This window comes from Amblyomma mixtum, chromosome 3 (assembly GCF_055824585.1).
Source record: "Amblyomma mixtum isolate Tamu chromosome 3, ASM5582458v1, whole genome shotgun sequence".
NCBI classification, from domain to species: Eukaryota; Metazoa; Arthropoda; class Arachnida; order Ixodida; family Ixodidae; genus Amblyomma; species Amblyomma mixtum.
The window spans coordinates 406,836,626-406,849,034 of NC_143014.1; the positions used below are offsets into that span (position 1 = coordinate 406,836,626).

Genomic DNA, 12,409 nt, shown 5'->3' on the forward strand with positions numbered 1-12,409 from the left:
CTGCAAGACATTTTTTCACTCCAATTAGTACGTCTTATCTTGAGACTACAATAACTTTAAAATGAAAAAGGTAACACAGACAAGATAGAAAGTAGTGCTACAATTCATACCACCAGCCACTGAAGTGTAACAGCAAGTACTGTATAAGCAAGTAAGGCATCTTAAGCAAATTGTGTCTTGCCTGACGCTAGTACGAAATGAAGTGAGATAGAAGCAACAGGACATCAAGCATGCCACAAGCTGTTTGATTTACCAGTGTAACCATATAACATTGATTCTCTATACATAGTACATCCACTCTTGTGACTACTGCATGATAAGTCATGCCACAGGCTGTTTGGTTTATCACAGCGTACACAAAATATTGATTTAAAAAGTTGTCAAATTTCAGAACAGTTAAAAGTCAAAGTCTTGCATGATGAGGGAAGCAACTTTTGAAGAGGGGCAGTGTTGCTTCTTCTTCGAGTGCTCTGCCTTCGTTCCCCGGACAGGATTCACAGCTGCAATGGTCCTGAAACAAGGACAGAACATTGTTACTCCTCGGACAGTGAGCATATCTATACTGTCTTCAAAGAAATAATAAACATTGCAAGAAGACTGCACCCCTCCACCTACCCCAAAATTTAATTCCTTTGTAGCCCACATTTCAGTTTCATTGTGTGCACTAGTGAATATATCCAGTAGTCTTTAGTACTCAGTACAAAACCAGACTTCAAGCCAAAATAAACCTTTCCTAAATGTTCACTTTAATAAGGTTTTTAACAACCATAGTGTTTTGTTACTTGCGTGAAAGCTGCTCACTGAACTCCAACACTAGTTTTTAAAGGGATGCAAAAACAACTCCATGAAACCTGTTGTTCTTGGGAAAAATTCATTCTGTCTGCATTTTCCCAATTTCTTGCACGCCGCGGTGGCTCAGTGGTTATGGTGCTCGGCTGCTGGCCCGAAAGACGTGGGTTTGATACCGGCCGCGGCAGCCGAATTTCGATGAATGCGAAATTCTAGAGGCCCGTGTGCTGTGCGAATTTAGTGCACGTTAAAGAACCCCAGGTGGTCGAAATTTCCGGAGCCCTTCACTACGGCGTCCTTCATGGCGTAAGTCGCTTTGGGACGTTAACCCCCAATAAACCGAATCAAACCATTTTGTTGATGTCAGTGTGGCAGCCAAAAAATGCATTTATTGCTGAGAAAACTACATTTAGAAATTTGCCGGTCACTAAATTCAAATTCTGATGTATACGCCGAAAAAGACTTCATGACCACATTTTTAAGTTAGTTGCGGGGCTGCTTAGGAGGGCCTTGTTATCTGCACCCAGAAATCTGACGTGTCAGTAGATTGCAGTCTACTTGGAAAATGAGGCAATGATGACAACACCTGCACTTTGTTTCTTCATTTTATGTAGCTTGTAAAAGCACCATTTCAGTCTCCTTGCAATCAGACAGTAGCCTCTCGACAAAGGCCAACTTCAGTTTCCATTCAATGTTCCTTCAAAAGCGCTCTCTGACACCAGAGTAGCAATGTCTATGTATACACAGGCCGAATAATCAGCATGCCTATTCTGTGTCACCCGAAAGTACAGCCGTAAGCAAAAATCTTTTGACAGGTAATAAGTAAGTTTGCAGCACATATTGACGTGGTTTGTCTTTACAGAGATTCAGATGCATGACGAGGGATATGCACATTTTAGTGAAGATGGAATTAACAGAACTGAGCAGAGGCTTGTTTGTATTACTAATGCCCAACTAGTGATACGCAAGTCTAAAATGAGGTCTAGTGCTGCAGAGCAAGCTGTTACGTGAATGTGACGTTACCCTCTTAGATCTGCACTCAGCTTCCACTGTCCAAGAATAGTGCAAAGTGCCTGCTGCCCTGAGTAAAAAACTTTTCTGACCACAACCTCAAGCAATAACCCAGCTAAAGACACATGCAGAATGCACACAAAATATTCTCTGTAGGCAGAATCAAAACAAAATTAAGCAATAGCTTCGAATAAAACTTTTCGTTGAGCATTGGAAGTCGCACATATTCAGTGCTGTAGCATTTTCCCCATACGCCGCTAGTACGGCTCACATGCAGGCCTCAACAATGCAAGTACTAACAGCCTTTTTCCGTATCCTGGCTTATGCTCAGTTTGAACTGGGCTGCAAGGACTTTCACTATCGCGCATAGCAGTCCTTGAGGCTAGTCAACACAGCTGAGCGTGTCTGTACAACATCCTGGGCTCCTCACTCCTTCCACATATAAATTCCCCCCTACAGATGCACTTTGGAAGAAATATGTGCGGCTTACAGCGCACCCATCAAGAAAGCTTCATGTCAAATGCAGCAATAACAATGCTGTATCTCTCATCAGCAATCCTCACGTAATTTACTGAGGAGCCAGTTTATTGAGGCACACATAGCGAGGTATATGCCACAACAATATGCATTGCTTTATGCATGGGTTATCTTGCATAGTATACAATTCAAGACTGTAGGCTCAAATACCGCAAAAAGGAAGTCTTCCAGTCGACGGCACCAACCAACCATTACGATGTTGTGGTTATTTTGGCTAATTTGTGGTTTATCCTTTCCCTTTGCCAGCTGGTGTGATGGATTAGCAAGTGCATGGGAATTAACCATGAAGTCGTCAGAATCATTCAACACCATAGGGGCATTTGCTGCTGCATTCTTCAGTTGTATCCAGCTATAGTCACAATATGAAGCATTGCCTAACAGTTCACGCTCAAATGAATGCAAATCAAAATACAAAAGAGAAAAAACCCAAACTTCCCATTAGCAGTGAACCTGCCTCCGACAAGTGGGAGCAATGCCAGGCTTAGGGGAGGGTGACCGGTGCAATCGCACAAGACGTCACCAAAATGGGGATGCTGAGTTGCCCTGTGGGTGTTATGCTACATCCTCCCATCCTCTACCCGCCTTCCCTCGGTCCCTTGACCTTCAAAAGAGACATTTCCAGAGCTCTTCAGAATGAGGGAGACAATATGTATGCCTGAAGCATGCCAAAATGAGTGCATAACTCGCTACTGCAGAGGGTTGCAAAGGGTGCATGCACCTTACAGACGCGGCATAGTTTCAGGTGTCGTTTGTTGCGGGCAGGACCATCTAAATGACATTCTTTCCACCTGTAAGCTCTGCTGCGGCAGAAGGGAAAGGGGTAGGAGAGGACAGTTGTGCTTAGAGAGCTTTGTCAGTTCACTGCTTAGCCCTTGTCCCGTCTCAGTTGTGCAGATTCTTTCCATCTTTGAACTTAATACTGCCTTCAGCACGCCCTGTGCATTATCTAAATCGGAACACATCTGACTGTCTGTGTCAAGCTGTATTGCATTTAATGGTGGTAGGAAATAATGTGTGCACCATTTCTCGCCCTTGTGCATGCTCTGCTCTGTGAGCATCTCATTATAGCTAGTTCTTCTTTTAGGCACCCAATGCTGCAGAGCAGCATTGCTTGATTTTAGGCGTTAATTACAGACCTAAATGTTGACTGGGCTTTTTGCTAATCATCATCTTTGAGACTCACAGGATTTTGGACTGTGAGCCCATAGTTACTGTGAGCCCATAGTTCTACATATCCAACTGGAAAAAGATTTCAATTCTCCTGTCACCCAATTTAACGCTATCAAAACTTTGTTATGCTGGCTTTTTTGTAGTCACTATTAAAAGCGGAGCAGGCAACACTAAAACATCAGCTTCATGAGCTAAATAATGGTTTCAAAAGAAGCGGAAATGCCCTGGGGAGGCCAGCATCGTGAAACACAGCGACCCAGAGAAGAGAGATTGCAAGAAAACTGGGACAGGTGGAGTGTACTCATGGTTCTAGGAAAGTAACGCACAACTTAAAAATCTGGATACTACTTCTCTGCTGCTTCACGGATATGTACACCAACGTAACACATGTTGACTACGATAACACCAAAGTAAATCCGGCCGGTCCCGTCCGTGACCGAATATTACAACCATTCAAGACATTTTAGTGGTTATTGCAGGGGCAGATTCATGGGTGCAACTGGAAGGGGGGGGGGATTTGAAGGAGGGGGGTGGGGTACATTAGAACCATGTATTCCTTGAACATTTTTCATCTAAGAAATGAGGTTCAACATGGCTGTTATTTAATATTTTCCAGTGGGAATCCTTTCCTTTTAATCAATTTCTCCTAGGTGAGCATTACCATATATCCTAAACAAGGTTTCTCAAAGACACCTCATAAACAACAGTCTTCAGTGGACGCTGGATATTTAACTTATCAAGACAGAGTATTCTGTTTCTGCTGCAAGCTCTTTGACAGGGATCCCATGTAATCACCAGCGGCAACTGGATAAAAGACTGGAGGCACATGGCACAGATTCTTAGAAGCCTCGAATATTTGACAAATCACTTCACACCATATCAAGCTTCCACAGAGGCAAGTCTAAGAATGAAGCATAGCAAATGCACTGACAAGGAGCATGAACTCATCATGGCACAAGCGAAGAAACTCTTCAAGTATGTCTTAGAGCACCTCATCAAGATAAAAAGCATATACGATATTTCATGGCTGTTCAGACTGGCTTTTTGCAATCTGTGAGGAACCAGGGCAAAAAAAAATGACAACAGACTACACAGAAGGAGGACCACATGGACTGAAGCACTGAATGATCAACTTTTGTACAGTTTCCTGTCAGCACACATGGCAAAAAAAGGTGAAACCATATGAGGAGATATCCCGACACAATGTGACAAGTGGTTTTTTTAGTCTGAAAAAACAGAGGGAATACATCAGTAAGCATCTGCACAGCTGTTTCTAGGACACAGCAGAAAAGCAAAGTTAGTGAAGAATGGCCAACAAGGAACATGGAAGAAACCAGGGTGGAAACAAGTGCACAAGACATGGTCTTGAAAGCTAGAACCAATAAAAGTGATAAAAACGTTACAGGGCAACAGGCTAAAAAGATTAAAGTCGCAAAAGTGACAATGAGGTCAAAGACCAAATGTAAAACCAGAAGTGGTGAAGGCAAAAAATAAAAAATACGACTGAAGGCCGAGGGTGCACATGGTGAGACAAGTGTTGCATATATAAAAACTGGTATTGCATGACAAATAGGCTGGTACTTTTTCAAATAATGAAACTGAAGGTTTCCTTATGCACTGGTCCTTCATTGCCAGTATCTTGCCTGCTTTGATGATTTCACAAGCCAGTGAGTTTTTGTTCTTCGCTATGAATTCCATTCTTTGAAATTCGGATAAACGTCCTGTTTCCAAAATTTTACAGTTCCGACAGTGAATGCCAAGATGGCAGCATTACTCATTATCAGAAAAAGAACTAGCCTACCTGCCATCCAATGCCTGGTTTTAGCTACACAACACTTGTCTCATCATGTGTATCCTGGGCCTTCAGCAGTATTTTTTTAATTTTTTGCCTTCACCACTTGCTCCTGGTTTTACACTTCGTCTTTTCCCTCATTGTCAAATTTTATCACTTTTAACTTTTTAGCTTTTTGGCCTGTTACTTGCTGCCCTCTGAGCTCTTTATCTCTTCTATCACTTGTAACCTTCAAGAGCATGTCTTATTTTTTCACTTGTTTTCATCGTGGTTTTTGGCATGTTTCTTGTTGGCCATTCTTCGCAACCTTTGGTTTTTTGCTGCTTCATAGATACAGCTGCGCAAATTCTTGCTGGCCCATTCCCTGTCTTTTCCGCCTAAAAAAATCTCCTTGTCGAATGTTTTTGTCTTATTTTGGTGTTCCGTGATACAAGCTTTCATATCAAATGGACCTTGCCTAGCTTTTTTTGTCGTGTATCTGACGGCTAGGAAGGTGTACAAATAGCTGTCCCCGTTTCATCTGATATAAAAGTTGGCACTTCAGCATCCACGTTGCCGCCTTCTGTGCAGCTCTTTGCCCAACAGAAAGTGTTGCTCTAGCTTTTCACTGTAAACAATGAAAACTTTCTGCGATTACCTGAGCTTCTTGGTTAATACGACAAAGTCATAAAAGAGCACTTAGGTGTGTGCTAGATGTGGTAGATCACTACTGCAGCAAAACAAATTAGAATAAAATATTTCACGTGATGGTGAAGAATGTGATCAAGCATTTCACAGAAAATGAAATGACTGAAGTGAGTGCTTTTTTGCCTCTGATGCCTCCCTTCTGGCTAGCAATTTCATGAGTACTGGAAAAGGAATGTGTACTATGGTGGCAAAGATACCTTGGGGAAAAGTGCATCATGCTGCGCCATCTAATAAGTATTGTTTTTTTTCCCCCGTAACGCAAGTGCAAGTGCTTCTGGGGCACTGCAACAGCGACAACTGGCTCTCTTGGATAAGTCGGGAGCTCACTCTATGCGACTGTTTCTTACCAAATAAGCACTTTATCAGTCCTTTCATTACTGGGATCTTGTTGCTGCCACTTCTCACTGAATAACTATACTACTTGTGTCACTTTGATGCCCATTCTATTTATGTCCCTTGGACTGGTTGATTTATTAAATAAATTTTAATCAGACATATAATATCTATGTTTTGCTTATGCCTGCACTTTTAGAAGAGGAGCTGAAGGTGTCAGCATTTTCAGTTCATGTAACTAAACTCATCTTTCAGTGGCAAGCCTCTTTGCTTTTCTATATTTTAAACCGTACTATCTGCTTGCAAAGTCGGTGGTCCGTGACCTTCGGTGGCATTGTGGTGGCGACTTCCGGGTGCCGCTATTGGTTTGCAGTATCCCTTCAGGCTACAGCCATCTAAGGGCACAGCTTGCGGTAATGTACTGTAAAGCACAATTTTGTTTTACAATTAGGCTTCCCTCTGAAAAATACCGAAAAAAAATTGCAATGTAAAAAGGTAATATAAACAAAAGGAAATAATGAGAGGCTTTGCAAGTATGGGCCTCAGCAAGGGCTCACACAAGGTGCGGTAAGGTCGTCCCTGAGGCAACGTGATACTGCCAAAATTACCTGGCAATGTCGCAATGTTGCAGGGGTTACACTTACTGAGAGGCTGGGACACATCTTAAGGTGGTACTTGTGAATCACTGTGTATTTTGAGGGACTGTTCTGCTACCGTATATGCCTGTGCACACAGACTGGGAAGCTACTGGCAAAGCGCTGTTTGGTAACTGTCATCACTGATTACTTAGTTAAATATGGGGTCCTTCACTCCATGCAAGGGCACTGGCATGAAAGCTACAAACTGCTGGAAATGAAAAGTTGCATGTCATTCAGAGATCTGCCCTTGGCCATTGTTTATGAGACATTGGACGCATACCAAGCACACTTCCCTCTTTTCCGCATCTCTGGAGGCATCTGCATATATCATATAGTGTAAAAAGAATTTTTTCCATCTTTTTCTTCTTTCGTCCTTCCCGCAGCACAATGTATCCAACACAAGCCTAGCTAAACTCTCCGCTTTTCTAATTTCCGCTTTTCTTTCGCTGCAGTGTCTAAAGATACACCTCAAAGACTGTTCATTCTCACTGAGCGTATGGAGGATGTAGCTGCCGGCCCATGGCTAAATCTCGTCCAACCTGATAGTGGGTGCTGCCAGCCAGTGCACTACTGCTGCGTGCAACACTCTTCTCTGCGAAGCATTTGCAAGTTGCATGCCACATATTGTGACTTGTGAGGAGTTTCAAATGGAAGTTTTCCCATTCTTATATCGCCGGCTGTCATTCAGATGACGTAAAACAAGCCCAGCTCTCCCAAAAAATCCCCGATATATGTCTTCACACCCGGTTGCACGTGCATATATATAGCACTACCATCGCTCGCACCAGTTCACATATATAAGCAGCAAGCTATGCGGCGTGCACCAGCAGCTTGGTGCTTTCGCCCTGGTCTTGTAATCTGTCAGCTCTGCTCATAATTTAAGCAAGTTATCACCAGCACTGAAGCGCAGCAGAATGCTTGCTAGATCGAGCGCCTATGCTCTGCACAGCACGCATATTCCTAGATGCACCTATCCGTATTACATAAGAAACATAATGCTAGCTCTTTTTTATCACCAGATATAATATTGGTTGGTTGGGTTGGTTCATGGGGTTTAACGTCCCAAAGCGACTAAGGCTATGAGAGACGCCGTAGTGGAGGGCTCCGGAAATTTCGACCACCTGGGGTTCTTTAACGTGCGCTGACATCGCACAGTTCACGGGCCTCTAGAATTTCTCCTCCAAAGAAATTCCAGCCGCCGCGGCCGGGATCGAACCCGCGTCTTTTGGGTCAGCAGCCGAGCACCATAACCACTGAGCCACCGCGGCGGCCTGATATAATATTCATCTCTAAAATATTTATATTATGCCTCACAGCCATGCAAAAGCAATAGTATGGGGAATTTATTTACAGCGTTGACCTAGGTGACTCGAAGAGATACTCCACCACAATACACAAGAACATTGTGGAGGAGCAACCACAAAGCAGGAAGCATGTACAGACCACTTCCGGGCCAACATTGACATTTCTGAGGGGAATACAAGGAAAGTGCCTAGCTCGCTGCTTGGTCTTTCAGGCAGAAATTTGCACATATTGAGTGGTTTGAGCTAAGCATGAGCCAATGGGCCCCTCTCAGCCAATGCCACACACCACACGTGTATTTGGAGCACTGATCCTGCACACGCACTCAGCTTCGACTGAGGGACAGCGGATCGTCGCAAGTAAACAAACCTTCAAGTTCACATAGCGGACTTCAGCGCACAACAGAAAAGCACACATGTGCACCATGCTGCATGGAAATAGCCAGGAATAATTTTGCAGTTCACACACCCTAATCAAACGACATGTGGTGAACGGTACAACCGGAGAACATGGTGTTTGTCATGCGATTAAGCAGTTCATTGCATGGAGCTCTCAGATTATGTGCGCCAAACACCAATTGGCCCATTCCGGGCAGTGAGTAAACATTCTTGAGCCCAAGGTATGACTAATCCTCATAGAATTCAAAGGAGAACTATGAGAGTAAATCGAGCAGACTGCCAGGCAAGAATCAAATGGCCGGATTTTGAAAAAGTCCGATTTGTCCGATGTATTTGGAAAAAAAATGCTCCGGGTCTACCCAACGTACTAAGGGGAGGAAATGCACCGGGTCCATCCCGCGTACCTTTAGCCACAGCCTACTATCGCAGTCAGTAGTGAGAGCACACCATACAAAAATTTCACTGCTCTATTTAATAACCCCATTGTGAGTTATATAAACAAAAGACTTAGCAGATGAATGCAATTCCAAAAAATGCTGGAGCTAAAGAAGATTATTTTTTGACAGAACTCACAAAATGACTGCTAACGTGAACAAGGAAGCCTCATTGACTTAGTGTGCTCATAACATTGGCTGCAAAAATGAAGCACTGTGGTTGCAAAGGCTTGTACACTTACACCATTATTTCAGTCATGTTGACTGACATGATAAGTACAAACACCATGCATGACCCGCCACTAAACCAGGGTGTCAAGCAAGCTACTTTCTTCCAGTTCCCTGACTTTTCCATGGTTTCCCCGACTATTTAAGTCAAAATCCTCTGAATACTGAACAGACGGGAAAACACAGTGGCCAATGGTAATGTACAGTATACGTGATCTATTCACAGCAAAAAACTATATACTGAAACTTCAAAAGCTACAATCAAAATAGATTTGCTCTTATTTGAGGCAGCTGATTTCTTCTTGAAGAAAGTCCAGCTTCAATGCGACTTATGAAGCTATCTTTGCTTTTTCTGTTCCATTTCTCTAACACAAATGGTTAACATAACCTTTATTCTTCTGAGCATAAGTTGTCTCCACTATAAGTGTGTTCATATTTCAAATTTTTATTTTAAAGTGCAGAGTATTAAAAATTGGCTTAGATTACAAGACAAATGTGTTTCCACATAATACAGCAATGAAAAGCACCAGACATTGGACAAATATTTAAATCCTCATCAATTATCCTATCCGAACACCGATTAAGCACCACAAAATACAAAAACAAAATACAAAATATAGCATACCCTCCAAATAACGCCAGAACCACATCAGCTGTCAGAGCTCGAGATCAAAGAAGCTCCAGCAGCCGTAGTGTAAATGCGATCAAACCATCACAAAGTTCATCGCAGTTACATGAACACAAGTCCTCGTACTTACTAATAGCGAAAGAATGCTGACAATTTCTGCGAAGTACCATCTACGACATGAAATTCATCAAATCTGCATGGCGACACATTCAAATCTATCCATAAACAATGGATGGTTACATGGCCACAAAAGGGTTACTGGCATTGCATGCACATATGCACTCTTCAGTAAATCCTCTCCCCCAGGTGCTGTGCTCCTCTGGACAAGTATCTATGACCCCTATGAGCAAGCAACGTGTATGACTTCCACCAAAATAGCCATATACTGCTACATAATCTCAGAAGCAATATAGTACCATGTACCCCTTCCAACCCTTTCATATTAGTGACTGGGTGCCATGCAATGCAGGTAGTATAGCCATAATCTGTGAAGAAGTGGTTGAAGATCAACTCCACAAAAAATAGTTTTATCTGTCTTTCCTTTCCACAGATTTTTTCAGACAGCTATTTTACCAGCTGCATTAACCAAGCAGCAGCAGCAGCAGCAAAATTTCATTCCATAGCTGATTCGTTGCCTGGGTTCAGCAAACATTTTCTTACTTTTTTAAAAATTGCTTTTGCACTTTGTTAGCATTTTCATAAAAAGGTCTTATGATAAAGTGGTATCTACCTATAACTTTTATTATCACTGCGTATTTGAGAAGTGGCAAAACCAAAACAAGAAAGGTTATCACAACTCAGTTAACAAGCGAGATAGGTACTTACTGCTGTGTGAACTCCAGGCAGAGGCTTGTTTCCTTGGGGTACACAACATTTAAAGCAAAGTGCACCAAAAACATGAGCTTGAAAGCCTGGCATGGGTTGGCTGCGTGCATCACTGGCAGGGTGTCGGTGCATTTGGTGAAGCGCCTCGCAGTAAGGAAACTGCCTCCTGCACAAACAAGTTTTAAATCAGGAATGCTCGCCCGAGTGCGGTACCACAGAGTTATACCTTTTGCAATGATGAAAGGAGAACATGGCATGTCCCCGATGTCGTCATCACTGGCAGATCCCTGGCATAAGAGGGAGTTAAATGCGTATAAGAATTGTCTACTAAAGTAGCACCATGTGAAAGCTGCAACTTTAAACCAGTTACAAATAAGCATAAGCATGCAGCAGAGTATAAGCATAAATAAGTCATTTCTGCGCTTGCTCAGGCTCTTATTTTTCCCAACAATGCGTGGTGAAATGCTTTGGAGTGTATACAAATAAGCGTCAACCACATATAAAGGCCCTAAAAATCAGCATAGGCATTTACAAGTGCTGGATTATGTACAATACATAAACATTGCACCATTTTAGTCAAATGCAGCCCAAGAACACAGTGTAAATGCCTCTCAAGAGCAAAAGAGGCCCTCCATCGAGTGGTGTCAAGAGACTGTCCTCGCAGTGCAGTTAATCCGGCCGACCGGTAGTGAATAACCTTGCACCTGCCAGCCCCCTCAAATGTCACACTACTAGGTCACAGGGGAATTATTTAACATAAGTAGAGCGCAGCTTGCGTTTTATCTCAAGCAACCGAGCAAACTGTTTGTAAATGACTACGTTTTAAGTAGCATAGTACGAGGTACTAAGGTGCGCAGTCGTCGTGATCGGCGCAGTGCTGCGGAAAGTTCGAGCTCGCGTAGTGAATGCTGAATGGTGTACTGTTATTTCAAGCGCCCATTTAGCGAGTACACGAACTATTTACTAAAGAAGCACCAGAAAAACGCAAGCAGCAGATATCGTATTCAACAGCCACAGAGCCCAAGCAGACACGCGCGGCACGGTTGTGGGCAGGCGGATGTATGGATGGTAGTGGCGTAACCCTTCGTATCGGGCGGTGGCTCGCGCCTCTAGCCTAGGATTCCACCCCCCCCCCTTTTTAATTTGTATTTTAATATGCATAATTTGGCCATCTTTCATAAAGTTACTCCTCCCTTGACCTATTCCACAGGCTGGCCGAAGCGATGCGATTGACATTGGAGGATACGGACTGAGCTCGAGTGTCGAAGGCGCTCAAAAATCTCGAATGTCGGCTCCATTGACATCAGTGCCATTGAAAAACTTCCCTGTGACAGCGCAAGTACGGGATTTGAAACGCCTGTGTAGAAACTTTTCAGCCTGCGTTGACCCGTGCAACGCTATTTCGGCCCAAAGATAAGATCAGTTAAATCTTACAAAATGAACACAATTACTGCATTACTTGTACCGGCATGAATAAACGTAAATAAAAATAAAAAGACACAACGTACACTTATGATCCTTTCTTAGACGAGAAACGAATTTGAAAATCCCGCGCTCTTTGACGTCCTCCTCCGCTAACCAATCGCGTACTTCCCTGGCCTAAAATTTGCCGCGCTTACTCACTCGGTTCTTTTAGG

At 43.1% G+C, this 12,409-nt stretch overlaps 1 long non-coding RNA gene across 1 annotated transcript; it reads right to left on the minus strand.

Annotated features, from left to right (window-relative positions):
- Positions 1–283: 283 nt before the first annotated feature.
- LOC149357513 (uncharacterized) lies at positions 284–10,885 on the minus strand. The gene is made up of 2 exons (XR_016289905.1): positions 10,773–10,885; positions 284–511 (listed from the first exon to the last, which is right to left on the minus strand). It is a non-coding gene; the product is annotated as an uncharacterized LOC149357513 (long non-coding RNA).
- Between the last annotated feature and the right edge of the window lie 1,524 nt (positions 10,886–12,409).